The sequence below is a fragment of the Sarcophilus harrisii genome, chromosome 4 (genome assembly GCF_902635505.1).
Source record: "Sarcophilus harrisii chromosome 4, mSarHar1.11, whole genome shotgun sequence".
NCBI classification, from domain to species: domain Eukaryota; kingdom Metazoa; phylum Chordata; class Mammalia; order Dasyuromorphia; family Dasyuridae; genus Sarcophilus; species Sarcophilus harrisii.
In genome coordinates, this window is record NC_045429.1 from 315544053 (window position 1) to 315565579 (window position 21527).

The 21527-nt window shown below is 33.2% G+C and overlaps 1 long non-coding RNA gene across 1 annotated transcript in view; it reads left to right on the forward strand.

The window, feature by feature from the left end:
- LOC116423702 overlaps positions 1-20797 on the forward strand; it is a 42705-nt gene extending 21908 nt beyond the window's left edge. Inside the window, exon 3 of the long non-coding RNA XR_004234208.1 lies at positions 20414-20797. This is a non-coding gene — a long non-coding RNA (uncharacterized LOC116423702). The remainder of the gene's footprint in view (positions 1-20413) is intronic.
- The last annotated feature ends 730 nt before the right edge of the window (positions 20798-21527 follow it).

The window sequence follows — 21527 nt, forward strand, 5'->3', positions numbered from 1 at the left end:
AATTTCAAAGGAATCATAATCAAAAATTCATTTTAAAAAACCCCGGGGTAGCTAGTTACACAATGGTTAGAGTACCAGCCCTGAAGTTAGGAGGACCTGAATTCAAATCTGATCTCAGACACTTAACACTTCCCAGCTGTGTGACCTTAGGCAAGTGACTTAACCCCAATTGCCTCAGAAAAAAAAAAAATTAAAATCCCTGGAAAGAAAACTGAATACAGATTGAAGAACACTGGTTTTCATTTTCATTTATTTTTGCCTGCTCTCTCCTCCCACCCGCAATATAACTAATACTGAAATGATTTTTGATTAATTTCACAGATATAAGAGGTATCTACATATTACTTGCCTTTTCAGTGCATGGGGAGGGAGAGAATTTGGAACTCAAAATTAAAAACAAAAAAAGAATGTTAAAAAAAGAAAGAAAGCATTTTCCCATTCTCCCTACTCCATTTTACATCCTTTCCCCTAGTTTTTGGAAGTTACTTATTTCTTTTTCCTTTTTTTCATATAGTCATAATTTCATTATTTAATTATTCCTTTGTTTTTAGTTTTCTCCATTGGCTGATTACAACTTTCCCCTTTCTTCTCTCCTTTAATTTATTTGGTTAGTTTTTAAATATTCAGTGTCTTTTTCTTAAAAGAAGTTATTTACTTTGTCATCTTCATTGATTCTCTTTTATTCTAATTTTTTTAAATTTATTTATAATCCTTATTATACATCTTTATTTCTTCTTTAGTTTGTTTTCCTCAAAGAATTAAAGCTTTTTCTCTTTTTCTTCTTTGGAGAGATTTGCTAAGGTAGATTCAAGTTTTTCAATTCTGTCAAATAATTCTCCTGTATTGGCCATGCATTCTGCTTTGAAGATTCTTATTTCTCTCTTGTGCCATCCAGGAACATCATGCTGTGATTCCCAACTTTCTTGGGAATCTAACAATGTTGTTGCTTCTTCAAGTGTTGCTTGATTTTTATTTGTCTTGTTATATTTACTCAAAGATTTCTTGGTTTTGTTTGTATGCCATCTTCCCTTCAGTTATGAACAGGTACATTATTGATTTATCATAACTTTTTGAAATGAATTTTTTTCTGACATCCTTGATAATTCCAGTCTTTTTTCTTTTATTCCCTTATCATTCAGCTTCTTATTTATTTTCTTCTGATGCCAGATCTCCTGAAAGTTGGAAATCTAAGGTGTCTCCAATTCTTTCCACACCAGCACTTTTCACTAGCCTTAGTCCCTCCACCAAGTGACTTTACTGAATACAGAACTCATTCCAGCTAGATTCTGATCTCTTTTCCCTATGGCCAGGTATAGTGTTCCACATAACCATGATCTCTGATTCTCTTTTCTTCAATTCAATGGCTGAAATGTCCCAGTCTGATCAAACTTCTGATTTTTTACCCCTCTACCTTCTCTGTGATTATTGATGACCGTGTCTTCCACAATGCTGTATTGCTACAGGATGTCTAATTTGGAAGCTTGTCTCAGTGCCACTTCAGAAAAACCAATGTCATGTACCTTTCTTTTACTTATCCCTGCGGAAGGATGGTGGCAGCTGGCCCAAAACTACTCTCAGGTAGAGACACCAGTTAACTCACCTGGAACTCTGAGCTCCAACACAAGCCACTAGTTTGAGTGAGACCCAATTGAAAATTGGAGAACAAATCTACTAGAAAAGATGGGTGAGGTCAAGGACAATAAAGAGAGATTGGTTTTATCCAAAAGGGAGACCTCATTATTAGTGCTTGAATTAAAAGGGGGCAGAAATTGGCATCAAGGGCTGTTAAGATGAAGAGATAAGGGAGAGACATAGCAAAAGCCCTATTTTATAAATTTTTTTGAGATGAAGTGATTTTCATTTTGTCCCATGACATGATTCTACCATTACAGTGTTGTCTTTGCCACTAACAAATGAGTTTCTACATCTCTTATCAGGAGAGTTAACTTGATGACTAATTCTTTCCCCACTATTTGAAATAATTATATCCCATTATACCATGCAAGTTAAGAATCAATCACTCTCTCCAACATGTGAAAAGTTGTCAATTCTCCTTTAGTGTACTTTATTTTTTGTGCTATGTACTTCCCTTTTAATCCCTACATCTTAATATGCTATTCCCAAAATATTTAGTACTCCAATAGATTTCTACTTAATACAATTAGTTGTGACCATTTCCTAGTTTTTCTTTAAACATTGGCTTCTTGGAAATTTTTACATAACAGTAGCAACAGATATTCGTGATATTTTTAGCATTTTCTCTAAATATATTTTTAAATCTGTCTGGGAAAATATTTTATCTCTAGCTAATAACAGCTGATGTAACAAAAACTAACATTTAAAGTAATGTTTTTATTAACAGAGACTGCTTTAAATCACTTTCCTGGGAATATTGTCTCAGTTACACCAAGAGACTAGGCCATGTCAGACATCACACATTAGCTTGCTTGCACAATATCATGTCTGTGGCTTCTTGTATTTTTTAATAGATGGGTGTGCTGGGCTGCACATTTGAGATTTTTAAAAAAATTAACGGCTCGGAGTGAAGAGTTTTAGAAGGTCTGTATCGTGGAAAGGGGGAATAGATGATTCAAAGGCTAAATGTTGTAGTTTTTGAATAGATCTTCATTGACAGAATTTGAATTACACAGGGAATAACTATAATTTTCTGATACTCCCATGTAATCTGGTAATCTTGTTCGGGTAGAGAAGCCTAAATCAAACCACTGCATTCACCTTCTCACTTTAATAGCACTATTTTAAATGGAACAAAATATTTTAACTATTCAAAATTTCCTAAAACCCATCATGGGAAAAGTGAATATAAGGTAATTTTGTTTATCTTTTAGTGAGGGAGGGAAGGAGAGGAAGAGAAGGGTATTGTTTGGATGAAAACATTTTAAATACCATAGAAGTCATAGTAACTTGTTAAAATTCCTAGCTTTATTTTATTTGACTTTTCAACAACAATACAAAGCTTCTTGAGGATAAGTACTGTTAGCACTTTTTCTTTGTGTCCTCAATACAATGCCTGGCACATAATGAGGGCTTAATAAGTTTTTGTTGATTGATTTTATAAGCAGAACTGCAAAATATATAAAATCACTTTAATTCTTCAAATAATGAATTCATTAATTAGTGTTGGAATCTTTACAAAGTGTTAAGCCATTGGAGTTGATTTAATCTTAGAAAGAGTTATTTTGGGCCAGAACTTGAACTAGGTACTAAGTACAACTGATGGAAACAATGCTTGTGCTCACACCTCTAAAGAGCTCATAAGTATCTAAGTACTCAATGGAGTTCACAAGTGTAGGGCTTAGTCCAAATTCACATCTCCCTTGAAGTTCTTAGGACCAGAGAGCACTCTGGGAGATAACCCATAATCCCTGCCTCGAGAAGGAGGAGTTAACCTTTGGGAGATGACATTTATGGAGGAAGCTGTTGGAGGAAGAATTTCTCTGAAACATCGACAGGGCTCTGAGACAGAACACTGGAAGAAAAACCTACAAGCCCTATCTTCAAGGCAAGAGAGATCCATTGCATCTTCCAACTTGGTGCTGGCTGGAGGCTGAAGAAAGCAGAGGCAGAAGCCAAGGACAAAGCTGCAAGATCTCTTGGAGCCAGGCAGAGAGATAGGACTCAACTAACCGGGCTAAAGGAGAACTAAACGTTTGCATTTTCACCCAGCAGGCTGCGATTAAGGAGTAATTATTTATTTCAACTGAGACTGAAGCTGCCTCCAGGAAAACCACCACAAATTAGAAACTAATTATAAGAAAAACATGTTTTTAGAAAGAGATGCTAGAATGAGGAAATCCAGACCAGTAATTTTACTGGTATGAAAATTCCATCATTGTAGCTGATCTGAAATTTATGGTCTCAGTGAGTTGCCTGGGGACACTGAAAGGTTTAGTGGCATGCCTATGGCTTATACAACTAGTGTCTATCTGCTCAAATCTGGCTTCAGACACTTAACACTTCCTACCCATATGATCCTGGGCAAGGCACTTAAGCCAAATTGCCTCAGGAAAAAAAAAAAAGAAAGAAAGGAAAAAAGAAAGGAAGGAAGGAAGGGAGGAAGGGAGGGAAGGAGGAAGAAAAAGGAAGGAAGCAAGGAAGAAAAAGGAAGGAAGGAAGAAAAAGGAAGGAAAGGAGGAAGGAAAAGGAAGGAAGGAAGGAAGGAAAAGGAAGGAAGGGAAGAAGGAAAAGGAAGGAAGGAAGGAAGAAAAAGAAAGAAATTCAAATTGACAAGTATAGGAATGCTCAACTATACTTGAAAGAATTCTGTGTGGCCGTGTAAAGCAACTTCACAAATATAATTGGACACATTCCCCTACTCTAAAACCTATAGTCAGAATTCCCAAAAGTTCAACTGGACTATCCTATATTCTCTTTCCTTTCCTCTCCCATCTTGAAAAGTACCTTTTCTATTGAAGTTCCCTAGGGCATGGATTGCATAGTGTTAAGAATCACATGGACAATTGCTGATGGGACCTACAATGTCTAATAGAAAGTGGTACTTATTTATTTATTTATTTATTTATTTTTGATAAGTTCATGGAGTGAAGTTACTTGTCCAGAGTCAAAAAACTAATGTCAAGTGTCTGAGATTGAATTTGAACCCAGAACCTCCTGATTCCAAGGACAATGCTCCTATCCACTGCACCATTTAGCTGCCCCATAAGTGGGATTAAAAAAAAAAAAAAAGTAAACTTAAGTTCATGCAGAAGAAAGTGATCAATATTGTACAGATTCAAATCTAGAAACTATGTGATAGAAAGAATCACACAGAAATTTGAAATATTCATCCTGTGGAAATATAAAAAATATCTTAGAATTTGGAAGGCTATTCTAGATGAGAGGGAGCACATTTCTTCTACATTGTTCAGAATCAACAGAAGCTTCAAGAAGAGAGCTGTTTTAAGAAAGAACTCTCTAATTTTAAGAATCTTGCAATAGGATAAGCTACTTTCTGAAGAAGTGAAATTCAAAGAAACATGAGAAAAATTCTTCAAAGTAAAGGATTATATTTTAATGGAAACTTAGTAGAATAGTGTAGTTAGTGGGGGAAATGTGAAAATTTGTGTGAATTAAAGCAATATATTTTATTGACGCATATATCTTTAGATAAATGTGTTCAACTCACATGTAATAGTAGAAATCACAAAATTGTCCACAGAAAGAATATACCAGGTAAATTAAAAGGAAAAATCAAAGATGATACTGAATTTTTGAACTTTACTGAGATAAAGTTCTCTGGAGAGTAGAAGTCAACATTTCTAAAAAGCTGATAATTGAACAAGTTCAGAAGGGGATAATAAAAAATCAGAACAATGCTGTTTCTGGTACCTAAATTTTGTCTGCTCAAGTTTCAAAACACATGCACACTCTTTGACTGAATTTCAATCTGAAATGTTCTTATCACCTGCTACATGTTCAGCCAAAATCTCTAAATCCTATTCATTTTCAATATTCAACATTTGATGCATTCTTTTTAATCTTAATTGTCTAAAGAGCCATAACTTCAGTGTCAATTGAGAGGATCAAGGGAATACGTGATGTAAGATGGATCATCTTAATGTCCTTGTGAATCCAGATTTAGTTTTAGACAAATACAAAGGCAGACATTGTCCAAAAGAGGAAATTTTTGATTCCTGATAAGATTAGTCAAGGGGGGTAATAACGTATTAGCTCTAAAGGAACTAAAAAATAACACTGTGAATAAGGAAATAAAATCAAAGACAATTCATAGAGTCACAGAATTTTATAGATGATAGAATTATTTTATACGTCTAATGAAATCCTCTCATTTTGGAGATGAGTAACCTAAGAATCATACTGGGAAAGTGACCTATTTAAGGCCACCTAGCTACTGAGTGGAAGAGTTAAGACTAGAGTCCAAGTTTCCTAATCCTTTATGCAATGATCTTCACATGTATCTTGTTTTCCATTAAAAAAGTATATGGTTGCCAAATAAAGATAAAGAATCAAAACATCATTTTGCCAAGAAACGAAAATTACAGTTCAGGAATGTATAGTTATCCATCAAAAAGCAAATCATGACAAAATTGTGGCACGTTTCCCAATTAGAAGAGCTTTACAGAGTCTTATTTTCTCTTTCTTCAAAACTCTCCTCTTTGACTTACTTCTCATTGGAAGTCTTGCATGATTAAACCCATTGACCTGATTCCTTTGAAATGCAGCACTTTGTATTCTGGATATGCATAGAATTTGAAGTAGATGTGCCAGAAAAGTTGTGAGAACATATTATTGGTTCTTCCTCTTCTGGGAATTCTTCTCTAGGTTGTGGCATTGTATACTGGCCCATGCTCTGTACATGCTTATGTTGTGTGTACTTAGCCTGTTATATCCTTAAACAGCTATGGCTTACATATCCTTACATAATTTTTATATACCTGCATCAGTGTAAGAAGTGTTTTGGTTCCACAACTGAGAATTTTATCAATGTTTATTAAGTTCTTACTATGTTCCAGCACTGTGACAGGAACTAGAATTGCCAAGATAATCACTAAATAGACAAAATTTTCAAAAAGCTTAAGGTTATGAGACAGAAATTATTATTAATAATGAATGATTTTGGAAGATTAAGTTTGTCCTTTCTTTTCTTCTGTTTTGCTTTATTCTCAATACTTCAGTTTCTGCAGATTGAATTAAATATTTCTTATATCTGACCTAACCTATCCCTACAAGGAATCTCTAATCTCAGGTAAATTCCATTCAATTATTCTTGAGTGGAGACATATCCTTTTGTCTAGATAACCATTGGCTAGGGATTGCCTGAGTATAGAAATAGTTTCTCTGTCTAAGAATGATATGATGTCACTCTCAGACTCTTATTTTAATTTATCTCACTTCCTATTGTGTTATCTAATGGAGAGTCCATTGCCACCCCTCAGAAACACCTACTCTTTGAATGATACATAAATTGTGAGCCTGCATTTGTGATTATCTTTAGTCTAAAAGAGATAACCCAATGACCATCCTTTTTTATTAATAACATGTTGGTTTCATTTTTAAAATTATTAAATCACCCAGAAACTATGTAAAAAAATTTTAATTGTCACAGCTGCAATGTGCAAATTAAAAACAAATACAAAATAGTCTCAGAGACAAAACATTTGAGGTAAAGATTAGAAGGGAATCAATTTCAGATTCTTGGGACTTGTCATTTCACTATTGTCCTCTCCACTTTCTATTCTCCTAATGCCAATTATTACTTTGCCTACTCTCTTCCCTTATGCCTAACACAGAAATATATACACAGCAACAAAGTTAATTAATTTTCATGGTTTTCTGGAAGTCCAGTTGAAGCAAAAGAATATAGGTCACACCAACATAGCAGTAAAGATGAGAACCTTTACTTGAGCCCCCTCAAAGATAGATTCTTACTCTAGGAGAGCCAAGGGACATAGAGCCAATTCCTTTAGGCTCTGTTTCTTAGTTTCATTAGTTTTGAATTAATGACAATACTTTCCCTCATGCTACCTTATAATAACTAACATAAACATAACATTCTTACATTGTAAATAAGAGGAGGAAGCAGAACTCAGTATTCTTTTGTTCACATCTTTAATACAAAGCCCCAGAAATGAAAGGAAAAAGTGAAAGGCCTAGTTAGAAGAGAACTGTTATCCCTAACTTAATTGTGTGTTTTTAAGCAAGAGACTGTACTTTTCTCACTCTATTTTTTCATTTTTCCTATGAAACTGTTGGATTGCATAAATGGCAAGACCTCTTAAACCTCTGCATTGTCCTAAGACATGTATGAGGATGAATTTTGATTGTTTTTATGGAAGTTAACATCAGAAATGCAATGTTGTTTGATCATGCATAGTTATTTATGTTAAGTTTAAACATATCATCTAAGCCCCATTTATTTAAGTTTATTATTGCTGAAGTCACATATTATGCACTTTTAGAGTAATAGGATAGACTTTCACACAGATTATGATTGGGAAGTCAACATTTGCCTTAGTTCCAAAGGAGCTATGTAGAGAACCAAGAATTTGTTAGACTGGAAGGATTTTCAGTGACAGAAGATGCCAGGGAAAGAATTGTCTCTATATCTTTCTCCCAGCTCTTGAAGTGAACAGAATAAAACAAGCAAACTGCAAACTGATTCAGCAGTAGTTCTTGATTGAAATTCTTTGATATTATGATATCCAATTTAGTGTCAATGATGTGAAAATATTTTTTCTCTGCTAGAAAAGAATAATAAATTGAACAAAGTTGTTAGAAATGAATTCTCCCAAAATAGATTTGCCAAAATACTATATCCTGACTTTCTCCTTTGAGCTATTGTATAACTCTTAGGGAATCTAGAAAAGTGATACAAGAAGAAATGTTGGCCAGACAAAGTTAATATTTGTTCAAAAATGGTGAGTCATAATAACTTGGATTTCCTCTTCAGCCCACTTATTATTGGCATATTATTTGATTTGAGATCTAAATTATTATTTGATATGCATTAAAATTTTACTTGGGTAAAGAGGAGTCAAGTATTACTCTCAATTCTTCCTGCAGAAAAACTCCTTCCCCTCACCCAACCTCTCCACCAATTTTCTTTCTTTTTCTTTCTTTCTTTCTTCCTTTTATTTCTTCCTTCCTTCCTTTCTTTCTTCCTTCCTTTCTTCCTTTCTTCCTTTTTTGATATTTTTTTTATTATAGGAAAGAAGGCAGGGAAATATTTGGTGGAACAAGATAATGCTTGTATCCAATACTACTGAGGACTACATTAGCCCTTTTCCTAAGGACTATCTGTATTAAGTACAAAAATATACGAAGAACTAATGCTCTTGGCTGGTGTTTTTAAAGAGTGTACCCCTATGCTCGTCTTGGGAGCTTTTGTCTTTGAAGTTAGAAAAGGTAAAGAGAAGAAGTAAAGACTGACAGAAAAATGACGCAGATAAAGAGAAGAGAGAAGAGGATAGAAAGCAGAAAAAAGAAATCAAATGTCATCTCATCATGGTAAAATAACATTGCTTCAGGATCCAATATTTCTATGTGTCTCTGTTCATATTCTTGTTTGTTTCTAGTCATTTTATATTCTCTTCTATAGTCATATACTCAAAGTCTTGAGCATAGAGACCTTAGTTAGACATCTGAGACATGGGCAGTGTATTAGGTATAGTTGTCAATGATGTGGGGCCCTGATAATTGAGAAGTTAGAGGACCTGAAATTTCTTGCAGAGTTTCTAGAGGAATGCATTACAAGATATGTAATTATCTAATATAATTTTAGCAGAATCAGAAACAGCCACAGAAGATCACTCATTTCCTTTCTGCTCATTGCTGTTCTTTTAAAGCATTAATATTCTGAAATGAATTTGTGGGCATACACAGAGACTTTCCTTCAGTTTGCCAAAGCAGTTCCATGTGTCTTACCTCATTTGGAGAATGTGGGGAGAGGAAAGAGCCCCGGCTAAGCATATTAGTGAAAAAGCTAATGATGGATAATCTGCTTTCTTCTGAGTATTTAAAGAGTTTGTCTGACACTCTTGCTTTTTTCTACCATTTTTTAAATTTTGTTATCTCTAGTCCCTAATTTTCCTTCAAACCTCCTCACTTTCCAAATAAAATCTTCTCCATGTAACAAAATAGGTTTGAACAAGTGAAAACAAACAAAATATATTTTATTGTTCATCTGAAATTTCATGCCTCATTCTACATGTTGAATCTATCATATTTCTTCTAAAAGGCAGGAATCAGGTTTCATCATCAGTTTGTTGGAGTTCTCAATATTTATTTCATTGATCAGAATTCCTAAATTTAAAGTTATTTTCCTGTGATTGCTAGACACATAATTTCCCTGCTTGGACTCACTACATAAAAATCACAGAAATACAGATGTGGATCTAGAAGGGTACTTAAAGGCTTCCAAGTCAAATTTTCATTTTTAATTAACTCACAAAGATCATAAAGTTTATTAGTGATAAGAACAGGTTTAAACCTCATCTTTTTGCAATCAAATTTAGTGACCCATATTCTCCTGCTCTCTCTCTCTCTTATTTTAACTCAGTTCATACAATTCTCCCCACATCTGTCTGAATCTTTTCCTTTTGTCATTTTGTATGATATACTTATTCTATTATATTCATATATTGTGAATCATTCTGCCATTTCCTATGTGGTTGTGGTGGTTTTCTGGAGGCAGCTTTAGTCTCAGTTGAAATAAATAATTACTCCAAAATCGCAGCCAGCTGGTAAAAATGCAAACGTTTATTTCTCCTTCCAAATTAGCCCGGTTAGTTGAGGCCTATCTCTCTACCTGGCTCCAAGAGATCTTGCAGCTTTGTCCTTGGCTTCTGCCTCTGCTTTTTTCAGCCTCCAGCCAGCACTAAGTTAGAAGAATCTCTCTTGCCTCAAAGACAGGGCTTGTAGGCTTTCTTGCAAAGTGTCTGTCTCTGACCCCAGTCGACGTTCCCCCAAAAACTCCCTTGAGTAACTCACTGGAACTGTATTAATGCTACTTCTCTGAGAGTGGGATTGTGGGATATCTCCCAGCATGCTCTCTGAAATCTCCCAAACATGTGAACTCCATTGAGTACTTAGATACTTATGAGCTCTCTAAAGGTGTGAACACAAGCATTGTTTCTATCAATATTAGCAAATTATTACCTTGTAAGGATTCACTCTAAAGTGTGAACCAATAAGCACTGTATCAATTCTATTGAGTTAACACCAGGATTCTGACATCACACTTGAGTTTTCACCTTGTTTCAAGTTGAGTTGACACTAGGATTCCAACATGTGGTAAATGTACAACTTGTGTTTCCAATTGTCTGCTAATAGAAAAACAAATTGTTGGTACAGTATTTTTTATATAAGGCTATTTCCATCAACTTTGATCTTTTTTATCATATATGCCAAGAGTATTTATTGCTAGAACAAAACTGAATATAGTTTAGTAAATTTGGTGATATAATTCCATATCATTTATTTGTAGCATTTTATAGCTCAACATTGCATTTGTGGGGCAGTCTTATGAAATCCCCACCAACAATAGTAATTTTCCATTTTAATCATCTTTTCATATCTAGTATGTGTGAGGTAGATAGAAGTTATTTTAATTTTAAGATGTTTTGGGGGTTTTTTTTTTCCTATTTTCAGTGGTTTGTAGCATTTTTCATATTGTTATTGATAGCTTATAGTTTTCCATTGAATGTTGCTTATTCATATGCTAATGAGATACTATCTGTAAAGCACTTAACACAGTCTTTTACCTTTATTGGGAAGTATATAAATGATAATTACTTCCTCCCCCCCCTCCCCCCCGGCCATGTATCCATGTATCTACAAGAGAATCATTCTTTTTCTTATATATTTATATTAAGTCCATATACACACACAAGCACACACACACACACACACACACACACATCTTTGATAACAGACTTTTTCAGAGAAATTTGCTGTAAAGAAATTTTCCCAGTAAAATCATTTTTCTTTCATTCCAGATGTTTTGTTTTGTTTTTTCTAAACAAACATTTTTCAATTTTATATTATCAGGATTACCTATTATATCTTCTGTGATCATCTATATTCCTTTTTATGTCAAAAAAATCTTGCAGTTGTGAAAAGAAATTCCTGGACTACCCCTCTAGTTCATTGGTGATATTATTATAAATCTATCTATCTATCTATCTATTTATATTCATGCTATGTATTCAGAATTATTGTGATATATGGTAATTAAGTTGAATTAAGCTTAATTTCTCCAGAAGTATTTTCCAATTTTCTCAACAATTTTTGTCTTATTATGAGTTCTTACGCCAATAATTTGTGTCTTTTTGGTTACAAAGAAACTATACTATTATAGTAAGGTGCTTCTAGATCTTGCATATCTAATCCATTCCTCAATCAAATGTTCTATTATTTAACCAATACTTCTTTTCTGGATGTTGCCTTTAGAATCTATTTTGAAATCTCATAATACTGTATGCAAGAATGTTTGTGGCAGCCTCTTTGTAGTGGCCAGAAACTGGAAACTGGGTAGATGCCCATCAATTGGAGAATGGCTGAATAAATTGTGGTATATGAATATTATGGAATATTATTGTTCGGTAAGCAATGACCAACAATGATTTCAGAAAGGTCTGGAGAGACTTATATGAACTGATGCTGAGTGAAATAAGCAGGGCCAGGAGATCATTATATACTTCAACAACAATACTATATGATGATCAGTTCTGATGGACTTGGCCATCCTCAGTAATGAGATGAACCAAATCAGTTCCAATGGAGCAGTAATGAACTGAACCAGCTATGCTCAGCGAAAGAACTCTGGGAGATGACTAAGAACCATTACATTGAATTCCCAATCCCTATATTTTTGCCTGCTGGCATTTTGGATTTCCTACACAGGCTAATTGTATAATATTTCAGAGACTGATTCTTTTTGTACAACAAAATAATGGTTTGGTCATATGTACTTATTTTGTATTTAATTTATACTTTAATATATTTAACATCTACTGTTCATCCTGCCATCTAGGGAAGAGGGTGGGGGGAAGGAGGGGAAAAATTGGGACAAAAGGTTTGGTGATTGTCAATGCTGTAAAATTTCCCATGCATAAAACTTGTAAATAAAAAGCTATTAAAAAAGAAAAAAAAAATTCAATGGCTGTGTATATTATTCCCTCTTTGAGCCAATACTGATGAGAGCAAGGTTCAAGCAAAATTCATTACCCAATTTCTCATTTTTCCTTCCTCTCTAATAAGATTTTTGTCCTTCATATGGAAAAAGATTTAACCTATTCTATCGCTCCTTTCCTTTTGCACCCAGAAAATTCTTTTTTTCCATGCCTTAAATTTTTGTCATCCAAATTCACTTCTTCTAGCAGTAATTTTTTGTAATACAGTTTTAAAATTTTATTTATTTATTTTTGCTGGGGCAATTGGGGTCTAATGACTTGCCCAAGGTCATACAGCTAGAAGTGTTAGGTTCTGAGGCCAGATTTGAACTCAAGTTCTCCTAACTTCAAAACTGGTCCTCTATCCACTATATCACCTAGCTGCCCCAGTAATACAAGTGTTTTTTTTGTTTGTTTGTTCATTTTTGTTTTTTGTTTTTAAGAATTACAACTTTCATCTTCCCACGTAGGGACATTAAACAGTTCAGCTCCTTTGAATTCTTTATGTTTTCTTTTCCATTTCTACATTTTTATGCTTCTCTTGGGTCTTGATATTAGAGATCAAATTTTTGTTTCAATTCTAGTCATCTCCTTATGAAAGCTGGAAACTTGCCTATGTCATTGAATGACCATTTTTTTTCCCCTTGATGTATCATGCCTAATTTTGCTGGGTCAGTGATCTTTGATTGGAGTCTTAGCTTCTGCATTTTCCAGAATTATCGCATTCATGCATGACATCCAACATTAAAATGTTGTAAGTGCCACATTCTGTGCAATACTGATTATGGCTCCCTGATATTTGATTATTTATTTCTGTGGAATTATAGTATTTTTCCTTGATCTGATAATTATGAAATTTATGTTTTGAAAGTTTTTGAAAGTTATGAAATAGTTCACAATAATGTTCTTTAGAGTTGTTTTTTTCTTTTCTTTTCTTCAAGGTGATTTTTGGATTATTTCAGTGTCCATTTTGTTATCTGTTTCTAGGACATCAGAGCACTTTTCCTTAATACTTCCTTGAAAGATGCTGTGCAGATGCTGTACCTGCTCAGGTAGTCCAATGATTCTGATATTGTCTCTCCTGGATGACTTTTCAGCTCAGTTATTCTCCCCCCTCCCTCCCCCCCAATGTGTTATTTTATATTTTCTTACATTTTTTTCATACTGTTGAATATATTTGACTCATCTCATAGAGCCATTTGCTCAATTCCAAATTTAAATATATTGTTTTTCTCAATTAGCTTTTGCAATTTCTTTTCCATTTGGCTAAATATATTCTTTAAGGAGTTGTTTTCCTCCATGGATTTATGTATCTCTTTTTCCAATTTGGCCAATTCTACTTTTTAATCAGTTGTTTCTTTGTTTTTTTTCCTAAAGCATTGACTTTTCTTTCATAATTCTCTTGAATAAAACTAATTTATTTTCCCAATTTTACTTCTACCTCACTTATATGATTTTTAAACTTATTTTTTGAGCTTTTCCTTGAATTCTTCCTAGGTCTAAGATCACTTCCCATTTTTCTTTGGGGTTTTGCCCATGAGTGTTTTGACATTATCATCCTGTTTTGAGTTTGTGTCTTGATCTTTTGTGTCATCACAACAAATTTCTTTATTTAGATTCTTTTATTATTGATATTTGTTTGGTTTTGCTCATTACTTTTGGCCCTTTTCTTTTCTTTTAAGTTTAAGCTCAACTCTGGGAGATTGATGGGGCACTGTCTCAGGTTCCTTGTAGTCCCTGGGTGTTTACCTGAATCTGCCTTGATGTTACCCTAAAGCCCACCTAGGATCCTCATGACTGGAATTGCACTGAAAGAGTGTAGTACAGATTAGTAGCTGGCAATGTTGAAGGCCATAGGGGTTTGGCAGCTAACTTGGTGCTTATTCGGAGTCTTCACTGTAGTGTCCAGTGTATACTGATAATGGATAGAGTGTTTCCACATTTCACTGGGGCTATACTGAAGCACATGATTTTTTGGCTGCTAGTGACTGCCTGTTTGCTCAGGGCTATGCTGAAGTTGCAGTGGCAGGCCTGCTGGCTTACTGAGATGATTTTTTTCTCCTGGATTGTGTTCCTTTTCTAAGCAAGTGAGACAGCCCTTTCTTGGAAATCTTACTAAAGATTGAGCTAAAAAACTGGTTCACCCCATCTTTTTGCTGTTCTGTTGTTCCAGGAATTGTTTGGGACTGTGATTTTATGGTTTCTGGGAGATATATATGGGAGAGTTATAGTGATTTACTGCTTATTCCACAATATTAGCTCCCATATTTATTTTGTAATTGATATTTAACTCAATAAAACATTTAAGGTTTTGTGGGACTGCAAAATGGGCATTTTTCTCATACTTTCTCCCTATACTATTAAAACAACTCATTCAAGAGTCCGTGACTTCAGAGCAATACAAGACTTAGAATGATCTTTGTAGTGGTGGTCATGTTTTATAAAGAATTTTTTGAGGGTTTACTTCCTGATGAACAATCAACAGTAATGCTTTACAGTCTCACCAAGACACTTCAACATCATTAGCTTAATAAAAACCAGACTATTACAGCTATTATCATAACTCTCATAGAAGCAGACTCCTTAGTCTTTCCATATGGAAGATGCTCTCCAAGGTGCAACATGTATGTGCAAGGTGTTCAATACATGTGTACCCTTCATACTTAGTATAACAATAATTGTTTGCTGAGTAACTGACTTCAAGTAGAAAACAAATTCTGAACTAGATAGAATAAAGGTTTGAAAATCAAGAAAGTGTAATTGGGGAGGAAAGGACAAAAGTGTGCAGAATTTCCTGAATGTTCTGAGGAAAAAAGGGTCTTAGTTTTTAATGTACATTGTTGGCAGTTTAGTTTATAAGGCCTTTATTACAAAATTGAATATCCTTGTAGCTTTGGAACAGAGAGGGATTTATTTCTGGTTCTTTTGAAAGTTATTTATCCATTGAAGAAGAAATCTCACCACAATTTGGCTTTCTAAAAGATCCATTAATCATTATGGCCAAATAATAACATCAAACATTTTGAATAACTTTATTTGATTTAAAATAATCACTGGCATGGAAGTTCAATTTTTAATGGTAATATTGGTAAACTAGTAATATTATTTACATATATAGAAGACTATATTCTAAACTTTTCTTGGACACCCCTTTGTTTTGTTTTTGTTTTAAATATTTCATGGTCCTTTTGATCATTTTAGAATAGCACTTACTAAACTTACTAAACGTAATTTATACGTTTTCAATATGTTCCTAGGCTCTTAAAAACATGATAAAATTAAGGTGGTTCTATCTTGAAAAATATAATCAATAAGAGAATGGCGTATCAATAATCTTCCCATCTTCCAGGTAGATTGGTTGAATATGCAATCCTTGGAGTTACAGCCAAGTTCCAATTAATATGAATAATGAATTTCTCAAAGTATTCTTAAATTCACACTTTGTAAATTATACTTATAACTTATAGTTATAGTTATAATCACACTTATAACTATAGTATAATTCTATAAACTAAGACAATTAGTTTTAGCTGATTTGAAATATGTGATTTCAATCAGAATAAACACCATAACTTTTTTGAGTTTTACTATTTGTACCTATCCACTCATCAGGCCATATTTATATTGAGGAAACAACTGGCCTAAAACATTAGACTAAATGTAATGATGAAATTTTGTAGAGACATTTTATAAAAATTCTCAATTACTTGTAAAAACAATTTTTAACATTAATTATATAAAATTTTTGAGTTCCAAAGCCCAACAAACCAGTAGTTAATTGATTAGAAAAAAAAAAAGAAGAAAGCAAAATAACTAATATTGAAAATGAAAAGGATGAACATACCACCAATAAAGAAAAAATTAAAACAATAATTAAATTTGGTCAACTGTAATCCAAGAAATCTGACAGTTTAATTAAAATGAATGAATACTTACAAAGAATATGTAAATTACCCAGATTAACAGAAGAAATAAAATACTTAACTAAAAATTTTGAGTTTCAGATTCTATCCTATCCTCTTTCTCTTTCTCATTCATTAAAAAGGCAAGCCATTTTGATATGTTAACTGTGTACAATCATGTAAGACATATTTATATTAATTATGTTATGAACACTCGGGAGGAAAAAAAACCCCACAAGAATAATAAAGTTTTGTTTTTCAAGTATGATTTTATCTGTCTTTAGAATACACCACTTCTTTCTCTAGAATTTGATAGAATTTTCAGCATAAGTCTTTTGGAATTGTCTTAGAAAACTGTATTGCTGAGAATAGATAAATCATTGTTGATTATTGTACAATATAGCTTTTATGGTGTTTGATGTTTTGCTGTATTTTTTTCATATCATTTTACAACAGGTTTTTTATAAAATTTCTTTCTTTATCCTTTCTTATAGCACACTTTAATCATAAGCATATACCACAACTTCTTCTGGCTTTTATCAACTAGTGGGCATCCCATCAATTTCCAATTCTTTGCCAGCAACTAAAAAGCTGCTATAGATATATTGGCGCATATGAGTCTTCTCTTTTTTAAAATTTCTTTTGGATATATACCCAGTAGTGGTATTATTGGGTCAAAGAGTGTACATAATTTTATAACCCTTGAAACATAGTTTGAAATTTAAGACAAATTTAAATGTGGTCACAAAAAAAAAATCAACTTTGCAAATCTGAGTTGAGGGATCCATGTTAATACAACAGTTGTTCTGAAAAGTATCTATAAATGCATGCCACATACAAATTCAATCTGCATCACGAATGACATGTCCATTAAAAATGTTAGTGCTAACTTCCATTACGTTAATAGGGTAGCTTCCAGGAGTAGCGACATGATTGTGCTTCTGAAAATTACTTACCAAATTTTATCTGGAGTACTGATTTCATTTATGATTATTATAATTTAAGAATTTTGTATATTGAGAAGAGAACAGCCTAGATACTGGAGTGACATTAATCTATGTCATGTAAGGAGAGGGTGAAGGAATTTAGGATGTTTAGCTTGGAGAAGAAAAGACTAAGAAGGAGAATGATACATGTCTTCAAGTATATTAAGGACTCTGATATAGTGAAAGGATTACATTTGTTTTAGTTGGCCTCGGAGAGCAAAATCAGAAACACAAAATGGGAGTTACAAAAAAGCAAATTTAGGTTTGCTATTAGGGAACTATTTGAAAGTAAAATAAACTGCCTTGAGAGTTGGTGGATTGGTGCTCTTAGAGGTTCTCAAGCAGAGAAAATAGTAGGGATATTTCATTCATATTAGGATTGAATTAGAGAGCCATTGACAATACTTCACCTGTTAAATATGATTGAGCCTATGAATGAAGAAATTAAAGCTAGCAACAAAGATGCAATTTTTAAGAAACCAGCCTTCTTATTGATACTGTTGTTACTGTTTTAGTAACAGAAAATTACATCAAAGCAAAGGCCTAGAAATTGTTCAATGTACCATAAACACCAAATATATGTGAATGTTACTAAAATTTGTAAGTCCAAAATGTTAAATGTGTTTGGATTCAGATAACTGGTTGTCAGTCCATAGAAATTTATTAAATATCTGCTATGTGCCAGCAGATGTCAATTAAGTGGCTCAAAAGACTACCGGGCTTGAAATCAGGAAGTTTCATTTTCCTGAGTAAAACTCAAGACACTTACCATTCGTATGACCCTCAAAAAACTATTTAACCCTGTTCACCTCAGTTTTCTTTTCTGTAAAATGATTAGAAGAAGGAAATGGGAAATCACTTCAATCTGACTGTGGAGAAAACCACAAATGGAGTTACAAAGAGTCAGATACATTTGAATGATAACAATGTGCCAGATACTGTGCTGGACATTTAGTTAAAAAAAAGAAAAGAAAAGAAAAGAATCCTCTTCTCAGAAGTCTTAAGTCAACAGAGAGGAAAAAAAAAAAAAAAAAAAAAAAAAAAACTTGATATAGGTATAAATTAAATATTAAGCAATATTCTGAGATTGTTAGTAACTGAAAACCTTGGAAAGAACCTTACAAATGAAAATTGAATTGATCTTTGAAAGGAACTAGGAATACTAGGAAATGCAGGTGGGAAAGGTGTGCATTCCAGTCATGAGGGACAGTCAGGAAAAGGCATGGAGTTTGAAAGCAGAATATTATTTATGAAATACAGTGAGTAAAACAGTTTGCATGATTCAGATGCATGAAAGAAAGTAAGTAATGTGTAATAATCATGGAAAGGCAAACTAGTGCCAGATTTTGATTTTTTTTAATGCTTTTATGCCAGAGAGACCTGGTATTTTATTGAAGAGGCAATCAAGAGTTATATGTATTTTTTTTTCAGTAGCAGAGTGACATTGGTAAACCTATGATTTAAAAACATTACTTCAGGATCTTTTAAAGAACAAGTTGGAAAAGGAAGAAGCTCAAATCAATGAGAATAATTAGGAAGTTATTGCCAGGCAATTGTCCAGGCAAAAAATGATAGGGAAATGAACTTGAGTGGAATTTCCCTAAAGATCTTGGTTAGAGAACAGGATTGTACAAATCAAGAAATGTTCAAGAAAAGAACAGGCAACATTTCAATGGAGAGGTATATTTCTTTCTTTTCATCATGTTATAAAATCATTTTTCTCACAACGTACCAGGACAATTGCTGACAAAGAGAGGTCTGTCGGGACTTCAAGAGAAACCATTTTCAGTTGTAACTATATTGACTAGAGCTGTTCATCATGCCTGGCAATGATCTCAATGACTGAAGTTAATGGTTTTCTCTGAAACTACTTCCTATGGGAAATTCAGGCTTTGAAGTATAGTCTTTATTCAGTTATTTATTGCATTTGGAAAAAAAGAAGGAAGAAAGGAAGGAAGGAAGAAAGGAAGGAAGGAAGGAAGGAAGGAAGGAAGGAAGGAAGGAAGGAAGGAAGATCAGGATAAATGCATTGTCATTATTTTGTGCCTAGAGAAGAAAAACAATCATTAATTTAATGGAGCAAGTATCAAATACAAAATTGATATTTTAAATAAAGTTAATTAATGTATTTTTGTGACATTTCAGGCTATCCAGATTTGTAATTTCATTGGTGTGGAACTCTTGCTATGGAAACTTTTTTTTTTTTTTTTTTTTAACCAACAGAGATTGACAACTCCTTAGTAATTTATAGTCTTGGGTATTTGCTACTTGATTAATGCCTATAATTACATAAATTGCATTAGAATCAGGAATTAAACTTATTTTGTCTTTACTGTAAGATTGATCCTCTAAACAACAGGCAATTCTGCCTTTATGCTATAACTTAGATTATTGAAACAAAAATTTCCAAATGTAGCTATTCCCCCCCCACACCATTATAAGGTTTTTTTTTTGTTGTTGTTTGTTTGTTTTTTGGGTTTTGTTTTTTTTTTTTTTTTTTTTGATTTAGGGAAATAAGGGTAAAATACATTTATTGGGAGAAGCAATAGACTTTGCATTTTGTAGCTTTTTATGTTCTTCAACTTCTCTCAATTTCACAGCATATTAAGGGAATGCTTAATATTGTCTTCACTGTGGTTTTTCACTTTTTCCCCCATCTTTGTACATATTTTAATAGTTTTCTTAAGATTTATTTAAATATTCAAGGTCAATGAAGGCAGCAGTGTTACTGTAAACTAGTGATTACTTGAAATCTAAAGAGAATCCTTTTTTTTTTCATATATATGCATATATTTGCATGTGGTTGACAAGTATTTGCCACACATCTAGCTCTGCTTTCTCAACTGACTATTTTGTTTTCTTTATATTTCAGACTCATGGTGGTCCAACAGTTGTCGGAATTGATCTATCCACCTGGTTCCCAGCTGCCTAATAGTTATGGAAAACTGTAGTGAAAGCTCACAGTGCAGAATCCAGTAACAGCCAAGAAATCAGAGGTGGCAAAAAAAAAAAAAGTAACTTGGGAGAAATGGAAAGATAGAACTCTTGTATACAAAGGAGAAAGCTTGGATATATTCAACAGAAACCTTCCCAAAATCAATGTTATTTCCAATCAAAAACACCATCAAAGCTCTATGGTAGATTTCTTGGGACTTGGCACTACTCCTTGCTTCTAGGAATACTTTCATAATTGTATTTTATTTCTTATTAAACTATTGGTTCTCTCTAGATGCCAAAACTTTTCCCTCTAAAGTTATCTTTAATTTATTTACTCTCTCTCTGTTTCTACACACATATGCATACATTCATAAACATGTGTGTGCATGTATGTATGTGTATATCAATATAAAATAATGTTGGGATCTATATGAAGGATAAATTGGAGAAGAGAGAAATTTGACTCAAGAAGAATAATCATAAGGTATTATAGGCAAACAATAGTATATGGAGACATATCTCCATGCATACACACATACATATACATATATACATATATGTTTCTGTGTGTGTACGGGGAGAAAAAGAGACAGAGAAAGACAGAGATAGAGACAGAGAGTTAACTATCTGTTTATCTATTGATTTTCCTCCATCTCAAAATTTAAGTTCTTTTAAGGCAGAGACTAGTTTTATTTTCTTTTTGCCTTTGTGTATTCCTAATGATTAGCAGAATATTTGGCATGTATTTAGCCCTTAATAGATGCTTATTTCTTGATTGAATGTTGTAAAAAAACTACATCTGATAATTATTATTTAACAAAGAGTGATGTCTTACATAGCTTGGAAGATCAAGAGGTAGTAAAAACTTTGGAGGGACATAAAGTGAGCACTAAAACTGATATACCAAACTAATGAGAAAAAACTATAGTCTATCCAAGAATAAATTTCAAAGTTATTGGAGCACATGAGAAAAAAAAATTGGATTTCTTTAGTGCAGTGAATGTCTAATTTTGCTTCCATTTGTACCATCAGTAGAAATATTTTGAGAA